Source organism: Nasonia vitripennis, chromosome 1, assembly GCF_009193385.2.
Source record: "Nasonia vitripennis strain AsymCx chromosome 1, Nvit_psr_1.1, whole genome shotgun sequence".
NCBI classification, from domain to species: Eukaryota; Metazoa; Arthropoda; class Insecta; order Hymenoptera; family Pteromalidae; genus Nasonia; species Nasonia vitripennis.
In genome coordinates this window covers 4,485,352-4,497,500 of record NC_045757.1, presented here as the reverse complement: position 1 = coordinate 4,497,500, position 12,149 = coordinate 4,485,352, and the positions used below count along the sequence as shown (strand labels likewise).

Here is a 12,149-nt window from a genome sequence, read left to right as displayed (position 1 = left end):
CTCTACTTCGAGACGCGACAATTATAGTCAGCGACAGTTCTTCATCGTGAAAACTCTTGTCAGGAAAAATTAAGGGAAACTTCGACATCGACTCTACGTGTGTTTTTCAGCTTCGATTTTCCACGATTTATTTACAGCAGCTATTTTCGAAGACGCTCGCAATAAAACCTCGAGTCTGCAGATCGAAAAAAAGAAACGTCATCCCGCGACGCGAGCAAAAAAAAAGTCCCCGAGGACAACGTATCGTTGATACATCGCGCAATATCGATACGCGCGTGTCACACAGAGCCCCGAAAAAGGCGCGCATTCATCGGACGCTGATGATACGCGTGTTTCTCTCGTTTTCTCGCCTCCGGAATCCCGAGTCGCTTTTTTGCGGGAGCCTTTGTCCCGATGCTCGATCGCTCGACGCTTTTGTTCGAGGAGGTGTGCGGACGCGTGCCTGTCATTTTTGGAGCTGGCCTTTGACGATCTCTCGCTCTCCGCGTTCGACACTTTTCTTCTTCGCGGGCTTTTTTCTGGCTTTTGTTCGTCCTCGTCGGTGTGAGCTATTGGATTTTTCCGGTGGGCTTTAATTAATGTGCGGGTGATAGGTTGTATAGGGAAAATTTGAATACACTTTATAATTTTTTTCTCTTAAAGTTTCATAATACGCGATGAGTGAGGGACAAGTAGACGTGTCACCGCATCGGCGTATAATTAAATATTAACAACCGATATTCCATCTGATCGCCCCGTTCATAAGAAAAGTAGCAGTACACGTGGCTGCGACGTACAGAAACGGACTAAACTCTCGCGAACTCGTGTAATAGCTCTTGCGGCTTTTCTTTGCGCGCAAACTTTCTTCGTTATAGCGAAAGCGCAACTTGTCTTGTTATCGATAAGACGAGGCTCTGCCGCAATGCGTACGCGCCGTCTATACATACACGTCGAGCGATATAAGTAAGAAAAGAAGAAACCGTAATTATACGTTACTATATTTAATGTATACACATATAAATTTCGTACGCGTTCGATGCGCTTATACTCGACTCGTATGCATAAGCTTCGCTGTATAATCTCACGATTCTAAACTTCAACTTTGATGGAACAATCGCGGCTAATCGGATTCGAGCACGAAAGCCCGTCAAAATTCAAAAATCCCACTATACTGAGCAAACACACGCGTGTAACAAACGAGAATAGCAGCCTACAGCGGAGTCGAACCGCTCGGAAAATCAGCGTGCAATCGCGTTACGATCTATCCGCGGCGCGATAAACGGAGTGCGGCGGCACATGGCTCTCTCTCTCTCTCTCTCTCTCTCTCTCGGTCCGATGACAAACAACTGCAGTATAGTATAAGCTGCGCCAGTAGTCGATTTCACGAGCGGCTCATTATGCACTTGATATCGATTGTAGGCAGCGCTACACGAGGCTTGCGTATAAGGCCTCGAAGGCCGCGTTGAGGAAAGAGAGAGAATGTTTATTATAAATAATGCCATCAAGCAATAATTAACGTCTTCATCGCTAATTATCGCAATTCCCCTGCAGCATCGAAATTAGAAAACAAGTCCGAGCCCTTTAAAAATAGAAGAGGCGCAGGAAAAAACCGTAATTAAATTTTTTTATTTCTCAATAGCAGCAGTCGCAGCGCAGTTCGCGTACGCTCGCTCCATAATCCAGCAGAATTTTGTTAACGCGAACGCAAACGGCTAAAAGCAGTAGGTTCTTCGTTAGAGTTAGCGCGCGCGAGAGCTTTAGCTGCGAGTCCTAATGAAAATTGTGCTATCGCGCGCGTTTTGGTATGTAATTTTGACCTCGTTCTTGCACGTATATATACGGTGGGGCCGTTTTGCGATAACGCTTTCGCCCGAGAGCTATATAGAGACAGCCCGCAGGGACGTGTGAGGATTTTTGTATTACCGAAACTCTTATGATTGTATCGCGAAATATTTTTCCCAGCGTGAGAAATCCACTCGACCAATTTTTCTTTCCACGAAGATCACCCTCTCTCTCTCTCTCTCTCTCTCTCTCTCTCTCTCTCTCTCTCTCTCTCTCTCTCTGACAAAAGCGATTCAACAAAAAAGCTTCCTTCGTTACCAGAGAGCGCTCGTTCGCGCGCGCGTGCGAGGGGTTGGAAAAGTTTGAGCCCGAAAAATCATAAAACTCTCCTATATTCCCAAGAGCCTGTATATACATATATACACACGCGTAGCGAGAATCACTCGGCTCAAAGTTCTTCGTCCAGTCGCCGCGTCTTTAGGCGTCTCTTCGTCGCCTCGTAAAATCTCTCCGGCGGCCCTTGATGTCTCGCTCGAAAATTTTCAGCGACGGCTTCTCGACGGGGCGGTCCAACTTCTTCCTATACAGCGAAAACAATGGCTCGGCGGAGACTTGAAAACGAGTCGTGCTCAGCTGTACAAGTTTTTTTTCCTCCTTCTCTTTTTTCCCCCTCGCGTATAGAGAGAGGGATTAGCGCCGAGAGAAACGTTGCGACGCTGATAGTTTTCGACGCGAAAGCTCGGGATTTTGATGAAGGAGTTTTTCAAAATTTAACTTCAAGGAGTAGAAGAAAAGCAAAAAGTTTCGGAATATAAACACGTATACACGCGCAAAAGCGCGCGATATCCGCATACGTGCCAACTGCCTATTCATCTCTTCGCCGCGCCGACTTTAATAAACTCAGTCCGGAGACGCCCAACTTGTTCCTCCTTCTCTCTACACTTCTTCTTCTTCTTCTGACCGAATCGTTCGAGGAACTTCCGGCGATAAATTTGCGCTTCGCGACGCGCCGAAATTGAGTTTGCGCGCTGACCGCGCTGCTCTCTGTTCTCTCTCTCTCTCGCTCAGCTTCTGCTTCGATTGTTCGGATAAGCGTCGTCGTTTCCGGGAGTTTCGCGGATTTTTCCGCTCACGCGCCTGTGCGTAACTTATATATACTCCTTTTCACGCTGCGCATATCGAAGCGTCGAGTATCTGTGGAAAGAAAAATACAAACAGTTTTTTTTCATACGTTCTTTTACGTACAAAAATAGAATGGGGACCTAAACTAGTCGATACATTTTCTAGTGTAGCGTGTCCCGTATCTTCGGTACTCGAGGAAGTATACGCGCGTTATTACACTATTGTAATCCGTGGCCTTCGACTATACACGCACGAATTGATTTATCTCCTTACGGGTGCCCCGGAATGAAAAGAAAAATACGACCGCGATGCCCGTATATTGTGTGTGTGCTTCTGACAGTCTCATTTGGGGATGATTCAATTATTGTATATTTATAAGTGGCTTTGTATCATACGGTTCTTTATTATTTGAACTGCTATTCTATCAATATTTCTCGTGCAATTTCCAACAAAATTCCGACTCGCTAACATTACACTCTCATACCTGCAGCCGCGAGCTTAAAGGGGAGCGCCCAGAGCTTAGCGATATCCCCCCCCCCTCTCTTCGTGTTTTTGTCTCCTAAGGGCAGAGCGCGTGTAGCTCCTCCCCATTATGAATGCCATTACCGCGCGCCCTTCTACCCCTCTGCAGCGAAAGACATCGGACACTTTTTTTCAATCTACTCAAACGACGTGTGGACGACGCTCTTTTTCACGTTACGCGCTTATGCAAAGCTGCGGAGATTGTCATTTCGGAAAAATACACGCGACGAGGATATAAAGCTCTCTTCGAGATTGCGCGAAGTGTGTACGAGACGGCGCAGCTCTTACTTCTCTCGGAAACTTCGAATTATAATTCCTCGATTTACTAGAGGAACGTGCATGCGCGCGACGACGATTTCTCTCTCGCTCTGCGCTGATTCACGAATTCTCCATATACACCGATCTGGTCGTCGATTGTTTCCAGTTGAGCTGCCTGAGTCATCGCTTTCGAGAGAAAACAATCTTGCATTGTATGGTATGCGTCGAGAATTACGAGCGACTTTAATGTTCCTCTTACCGATTCGTCGAGAATTTTATCACAAGGAGAAAACGCGCGTATTTCCATACGTTCGAATTAATGTAACAGTTGCTGTACACAGCCTTATAAAGCGAAGCCGGTCGTGATTATAATGTATACAAGGTGATTCTCTCGCGTGTATATAAAAAAGTATTTGCCTCCTTTATCTGAAATTGAATCGAGTTCGATGTGGCTGTCTCGCCGTGCGGAACGTCCCTGCGCGCGACTCGCCCGATAAATCGAGATCCCCCGAGGACGATAAGTTCCTGTAATTATGGTTATTGATTCGCGCGCACCGAGAGAGAGACTCCTATTAATCTAAACGCAACGTAAACACAGTCGCGTCGAACGAAATTTTCGGGGCGTCGTCTATAACCAAACATTATACACAGCAGCGCGACGAACGAGAGTTTGTTTGCCGCGCGCGATATACTGCTGGTGGCATCGATCAAACGCCGCCAGTAGCAGCTCTGCGTATTGCGTTGAGAAATCGAGCGCGTCACTCGTTCGAACTTTACGCTGTATTGATTTTCGTAATGTTGTGAGCAATTTCACGGATTTGACACAAGAGCCCATACATAGCATCGATGACACGAAAGAGTCAAACCCGAATCCGACCGCATAACAGAAAGGGGGAGGAGCTCGCCGAAAAAAAGAAAGTCGCGACCGTTGTTACGCGCGCATTCGAGGACTCAACACCCCATAAAACTCGCCCGGAGAAACATGCTCCCTTTCTCGGTCCCCTTAATTTCAACTCTCGACCGGATTAACCGCGCGCGCTCGCGTACGCGAATAATAACGAGAGAGAGAGAGAGAGAGAGAGAGAGGTAACAATAGTCTCCGGCAAACACACCTGTACTCGTGCGCATGTAATAATCTCGGTGGCAGGGGACAGCCGCAAAACCGCGCGCTCGTGCGTATGAAGAAAAAAGGGGGTTTCGTCGTCAGCTGATTTGCATGACACTGCGCCTGTAAACACACACGCACAGAAGGGGTGAAAAGAGAGCCGATGTGTGTAATTTCCTCGTGCGGTGGACACCTCTCTTTCGCGGGGTGTTGCCCAAACACGACACTAATACGGCCGTAGGGGGCTGCTGTCCTGTGCCCCCCTATTCACGTTTCTTCTTTTGCCAACGGGTTCACCCGATACGGCGCCTATTATTTACTTTCTTTGTCGCCTCTCGTTGGAAAAGGGGTTGAGGGGCCTTTAGGGAGATTAGGGATGTTACGGAGCGAGCAGTCAGTCCCACGGCGCTCGCGAAAATCATGACGCGTGTAATTCGCCGATGAAAACTGCGAACGCGCGCACGTAGGATGTAAAATTCAACGGAATCGCTTTTTCGAATATTACCCAGTTACGCGATCGTGACCGACTGGGGGGAGGAAAAAACCCCTACGGATGACCCCTCAATCGTTTCGTTTTCCCTGGAAACAAACAATTCCACGCACCGCGGGATTAATCAATCTTCGTCCCGGCACACACTTTATTCCGGAGGCTCGCGTGCCCCCCTATCCACCCCCGCGTTTTTGCCACCCCTTCCGGTTTTCCTGTATAATCTTTATCGCGCTTTGTTCGTAATTACGGACGGTTCTGCTCAATGGCCGGATCCTCTGTGCGGGAATCTCTTTGAGCTGTGGAGGATAGACATGGAATGTGTCGCTCGTTTGCAAGATTTGTTAATGGGGTCGATGTCTTTTACGCTCACGTTATCGTCGCTTTGTTCCGAAATTCATTTTCATTGTTTAAAGCTTGGCGTAAGTATTTGTAAGACTCGATTGGTACGCATAATTTGGTCATCATTGCGATGTTGGTATTCATTATGCTCTGGAGAAGACTGATTAAATTCAATAAATGCCGTTAAATTTGCAACGTTCAATATCTAATAGCCATTAATTCGGATAATTAAGTATTATCATCTCGTTCGTAATGAGAAGTGCGTGTTGTATCGAAACTCTCTTACATGTATATTATACATACGTTTAATTGAACTAAAGCACGTGTAATGTGAAAATGATATAACGATAATATCTATTATTACCATACAATTTTTAACAAACTTTCAACCTTTTCTGTTACAGGTAAGGCACTTTTCTCGACCTCCGTCAAACACCCACGAATTCTCACGTACGTACATATCACAAACGTAACTTTCAATCCACCTAAAATCTGAATCAATCGCCGGCAAAAATAATCCTCACCAAGTACCGCACACCGGCAGTTCACTCAAGGAAACCTCCAAAACGAGTCAGCTCTCACTGACGAGAATTTTGAATTCCCTCTTTCGTCCGAAATCCCTCCTACGCTCTCCTCGATCCACTATTTCAGCGGCAAGGGACGCATCAGCAGTATGTGCGAGCGCGACCCTTTTCTCGCTATCTAGTTAACTCGTTCGTTCCTCAACCACAAACACACACACACACACCCTCGTCTATTTAGCATGAGAAATTTGCATTCGAGGCGGAAGCCATCTCGCCCGACAAATTGGCTGCCGCTGCAGCAGCAGCATCCCTACATATACCTCCGATGCCACTTATTCCATCGCTCGCGCGTACTATCTGGGGTGTACCTACGCGGGCGCGATCGATAGCCGTCGGACGCCCCCGCATCCTCGTCTTCGCGCGAAGATTTGATCCCGAGGGGCTTTATACAGGCTGAGTTGACCGACAGTACGTAAGGGAGAGCCTGTTTCAATAAAGCTATGGGCTTCGGCAGATTTCGTGCTGTCACGGGTGTATGGATACTCGAATATACATCGGGTGTGCTATGGTTCTGGATACGGTTATGCGCGTCATTTTTAGCCCACCAAACTGACAAGCCGTCGACGAAGCAACGTCGAAAAAGCCACTCCGAACGATACACGCGCGCGAAGCAAAGAATATCCAATCGGGAAAAAATTTGGAGCCAAGCCCGGGGTTCCATTCCAAGATTAAAAGCTTAAATCCCGAGCTCTCTCGCGTGCGCACGCATTTCGCCGCTGCACGCGTGCTCACTCGATGACAGAGTAGTCTCCGGTGACGCCCCGAGCGATTCCCATTTGCCTTTTAATCCACCGGAGCTACCTCCATTCTTTTGTGAAGCTTCTGCTCCTCTCGTCGGGAGCTGCTCATTATCGCTGACGCAGTGAAGCCTCTCTTCCCTTTGCTCTTTCTTCGATGCGTGGCTTGATTACCCTCGATCGAGGAAATGGGCCTACAGATAAGTGGTCGGTTAGTTTTGTTAATTGATGGATGTTACTTTTATCAAAAATAGAAGACGGAGAGATATTTATACTACCTGCTAAGATAGCTTTTGGTGACTCGTGAATGATGATGGCGTAGTTCGAACTGAAATGTGAAGCATATTTTTAATCACTGTTTTATATATTATAATCACAATTCAATCAACACTGAATCCAATTATGTGGTTCTATCGACCGACCTCTACAAAGTCCACATTACCCACCCATACCAAAAAAGAATAAGAAAAACAAACAAACTAGATCGTCGTATAATTCGAGAATTAAGCTCCGGCGACTTTTGGCGCGAAAAAAGAACCGCAAGAAGAACTGGTAGGAGTATATAGCGAAACGTACGCGTAATCCAATTTCGCGGCGGCGCAGACTATACTCAGCTGCCGTCGACCCTTGTATGCTTAACGTTTGAATTGCTAAATGCCCGCGACGCGCGCGCGTGGCGGACCCGGGCATTTCGCACATTTGAATTCAAAGACTTTATTACGTTGGCCGTAAAAGCCCGGGGCAAATAATTTAACAAAAGCATTTGTATTCCCTCGTAAACTCCTTATCCATCCGCTTCTTCTTCGAAACGCTGCTCGCCACTTTTTAAACGAGAGCGAGAAAAAAGTCAAGCATACACACGTTCAATTTCGTTGAATAAAGAGAAGCGAACACGTTTCGCGGAAGTGAAATACGATGGGAGAATCTTCATTACTCGCGAAGGTCCAAAGAAATTCGCAACCCTTGAAAAATCAATCACAATGATAAACGAGTCTAGAGAGCGCTGGGGGCCTGTACAATCTCGTCTTTTGACACAGTTGCTCGCGATTGTCACGAGAGAATCTTTGCGTATTGTTGCTTCATTCGTGCGACAACCGAATGGATTCGTTTAGCCGCGTGATTGATGGTGACTTTTTAATAAGGGCACTCGCTGTCATAGATTAATTCACGAAACTTTCTGTGGTCGCCGCCGGAAGTTCATTGTGCGCGTCAAGATGGAAATCGTCCGATTCGAATTAGTCGAGAATCAGAGGGAAAAAGAGAGGAAGAAAGAAAGTCGAGCGATTCATCCGCGATAAATCTCGACGAATTAAAATACCACAGAGGCAACGAGCGTCGCAGCGGAAAATTGTCGGCAGCATGAGCGTACGGCAATCAAGCGATTAGTCGTTACAGCAGAAACAATAAGAGCACGCTCGGAGACGGCGAAGAAGAGCCGGGATGATTCGTCAGGCCTTTTAACGTATTGTTCTGGCGACTTAATTGTATCATCCTGCACGAGAGCGTGAGTCAGAGAGCTGCGTATGTACCCTCCAGTTGTGTGTCGTGGAATAGCCTCGTGTTTTTTTTTATTCTTCGGGAGAAAGGTTTGAGAATTAACCAAGATATACCGCCTCGCGTTCCAGTGCACTCTTCGACGAGAGCATAAATTAATCTGTGCGGTTTTATAAATAGAATGCTTTTAAAAGATGCTTTTAGCTCGGTTAAGCGACACGCGGCTCGAATATGAGGAGAAACGTCATTGATGCCTATAAAAGTTCGTTTTCAAGCATCGGGTATAATGCACGGAGGAATTATTAACCTCCGAGCGTCGTTCTCTGTAAATAAAGTCTAAGAGTTATCGGACAAATGTGCGGATTCTCGTATATGAGAAAAAAAGTCTCTCCCACCATCGAGAAAACTGAAAAAAGAACGCGCAGAATTTTTTCGCCATGAATCACCACACACCGTAGCTGGTCCCTCTCGAGATTTATGGCGGAAATGTGCCCCGAGTCCAAAAACTTCATCCGTGAATTTGACAAATTCCAAGCGATTCGAGGTCCGTTCGACTGTGACGTCGGGTATAAAATACGACACGACTCCTATCCTAGCGCCGACCGGTCATAATGTCAAGGTTCGTGGAAGTAGTTTCTCGAAGCTGAATAATTCATGCAACAAACTCTCATTTTTGCCACATTAATCTCGTTCACTACCGCGCGAGATTTTACCGATCCACGCGAAAAGCTTCTCTCTCGTAAAACGTCAACCTAGATGGCGCCTTTATCGCGCCCGTCCATTAAGCCAGCGTAAGAAGAATAAAGGGACGCGTGTGCCGTTATCAATTTTACGGCTTATAGATGTAACAACAACGACCAAGAGCTGGGCGTGTATACGCTCGCGATCAAAGATTGCACGAGAGGCTGCTGCTGCTGCTGCTGTTGGTGATCGTTAATTTTACAGCCTACCCCCGAGAAACTGCGTTACGTCGTGGATAATACACGAGGAGAGCGAGCGTTTACTTGGAGAAATCGTTGCGCGACGTTCACTCGTTAATTAAGAAGAGATGATGAACCTGATTGCCGATTCTTTCGATTGATTCTGAAACGAGAGATTGAATCAGGTGATATGTGAAAAGAGGGTTTAAAATTTTAAAGCCTCACTCACGATGTTTTTAACTGATTGTGTTTCTTATTATGTTCATATACATGGTGGTAAAAGTCATTGTTGAAGAAGTCAGTGCCTCTTGTCATACTCCTGAAAGATAAACCAGTTGAGAACATTGTCGAGTGAATTTCAAGTAATATTAAAACTTAATATTTAACAATGATGAATGAATAATGATGCTAATCGGCTTTAGTATCATCGATTATGAACTCGAATGAATGACTAAATCTTTGAATACAATATTTTACGACAAGTAATAACTTGATTAATAACGACGAGGAATTAATAATAAATAACCTCTCTCGAATACCGATGAAATATTCCATCACCTCTACAAAGCCGCACACAATTCCACTGTGATTCAAGGCTCGATAAAAACACTCCTCTTCTTTCCGCTAATTCGAGACACGTCATTCGCCAAGAGCCCATTGCATCTCCATAAAGCTCGGAGCTGAACAATACATAACAACTCCAGCAGCAGCGTCAGAATTGCGCAACGGCCATCACACACGGGTCACGATTCGCATTATAAACTCGTCCCGGTTTAGATTCGATCCTCCGTCCACCTCCTAATAAGGATGTTTTGTATGGGACACTGGTCACGTAGTTATTCTAACGCGAGGTATTTTCGCGGCAGCTTTTATTCCGATTCATTCGACGAACCGGCTCTTTCAGGATACCTGTCAATGATTGGGATGATCGCGACCGGCTGCTTTTTCCGATCCCGATTCCATATGAAGGTCGAAACGATCATCAAGCGTGATTTTTGAAATTGCTCTCGAAGCTCCAGAAATCTTTCCACTGAGTCAACCAAGCTTTGTGGAAAATTTCGTTATGGATCGTTTCCGGTTCCGACGATCAGACCACGTCCCGTACAATAAAAGATGCTTTTTTAATCGAAGATAAAGAACGTTACCTTGGTTCATCCGCAAGTATGACACAAATCCGTGAATCTCAGCAAACAGCATCATCCTCCGGGAGAACCTGCGTCGCACTGATAGACGAACTCCGTTTCTCGCGTGGTATCAGAGAGGCCAGTGTCCCTTCTCTACGCGTCCGCGTGCACGTACCAACGCAGAAGAAGCAGCAACAGCAGAGCGGAGGGAGAACTCTGATCATCACATCGGAGTGAAAGAGAGCGACGGTGTCGGAGAGGATATCCCGCATTAGACCTAATTGACTGGGGCACGCGCTCTACGATGAATTGATAGCGATGCGCGATGACGCGAGAGAGAGAGAGAGAGAGAGAGAGAGAGAGAGAGAGAGCGCTGCCAGCAGGATCGATTCGAGGGCTATTCGCGACAGTGAGCCGACCGACATCGAGAAGGTAACATAGACTTCAGCTACATCATCCAGCACACTGTTCGCTGCAGCATACTTACCCGGAGACTTGGGTGAGTTGGGAAAGCTAAATTGCCATGCGGAGTTTGACGAGATGCGCCGATATGCATCTCGAATATACGTATTTTAATAGGGGAGGGACATTAAAGAGAGAGAGAGAGAGAGAGAGAGAGAGAGAGGCACATCTCGTGGAAATTAGCCTGGCTCTCACGCGCTAGAAACTTGTGACTTTGTAGATCATCGTCGCTCTCGAAGTTGGAATTAATGAGGAAGGGCGTCACTTGAGGTGCTGCTAAAGCCTAGAAACCCTTAACGCTTCACTGCCGATGTGATCTAGTCAAGGAGAAGAGAAACTACTCCCCCCTTTCGACTATACACCTCGTGTACTGCTACGAGCGAGACTCCAGACGAAATGAAATCCATCTACTGCTTGCTGCTCGTCGTCATTTCGACCGCTTACATGGTCGAGGTAATGTGTTTGATGAGATATATTATTACCTCTGCTTCCATCAGTCGATGCTTTCATCGCATTTCCATTTTGAAGCTTTCTAAGAACGTCTCAAAAAAACTTTTTTCGAAAGAAAGCATCGGCTGGACGGAAAAAATTCTAATTAGTCGGAGAGGAGTGCCTTAACCCAGGGAAGAGCAGTTCCTAATCTCTCCGCCATGCAAATGTCTGGGTTTTAGATTCACGCGGAGCGGCCAGCCATCTGTCGGGCGGGCTCCGTAAATTACTGCAAAGATATGCAGAGCGCCAAGGCATGCGGAGTACGTAAAACCCTGAATTATATCGTTAACGCATGTAACCCACAGCCTACCTGAATCGCTTCGCATTTCGCGTACAGCAAGTGGCTTTCCTAACAAAAAATTTCATCCAGTTGTGCGCGTAAGCATGAGTCGTAGGAGAAGCTTTTTACCCACGTTCTTAGCTCTTTAAAACCCCGCCAGAGGATTTTGGCGGGAGATTCAAAGTTATACGCACGTTATACGTTGTAACGATGCTCCTGTTTTCGAATCGACGAGAGCCGACCCGTATTAAACTCACTTGAGCACTATCTAGCACACTGGACGACTCCTTTGAGGCAGGTAATCGCTTCGTCCGTGGACTGACCGCGCGGATCGTGCAAAATATTTTTCGCGCGTGTGTGAGTGTTTGCGATCTGGAACAATTCCTCTTGACCTAACCCAAACGCTCAGTGAATCGAGCGAACGCGTAATTGCAGCCTGAAGTGGCCGTACTCGCGTAA

The 12,149-nt window shown here is 46.5% G+C and overlaps 1 protein-coding gene and 1 long non-coding RNA gene across 12 annotated transcripts in view; one reads left to right on the top strand and one right to left on the bottom strand.

Annotated features, from left to right (window-relative positions):
* Positions 1 to 12,149, top strand: part of LOC100117357 (fasciclin-1) — a 195,950-nt gene that overhangs the window by 74,478 nt on the left and 109,323 nt on the right. The gene's annotated exons all lie outside the window — the stretch shown is intronic.
* LOC107981069 lies at positions 2,135 to 10,671 on the bottom strand. 3 transcript variants are annotated; one of them, XR_004226498.1, is made up of 4 exons: positions 10,478 to 10,671; positions 7,197 to 7,246; positions 6,914 to 7,112; positions 2,135 to 2,955 (listed from the first exon to the last, which is right to left on the bottom strand). It is a non-coding gene; the product is annotated as an uncharacterized LOC107981069 (long non-coding RNA). The 3 variants fall into 3 exon arrangements; XR_001729145.2 differs by having other exon boundaries at positions 6,983 to 7,112; XR_004226497.1 differs by having other exon boundaries at positions 2,135 to 7,112; positions 10,478 to 10,666.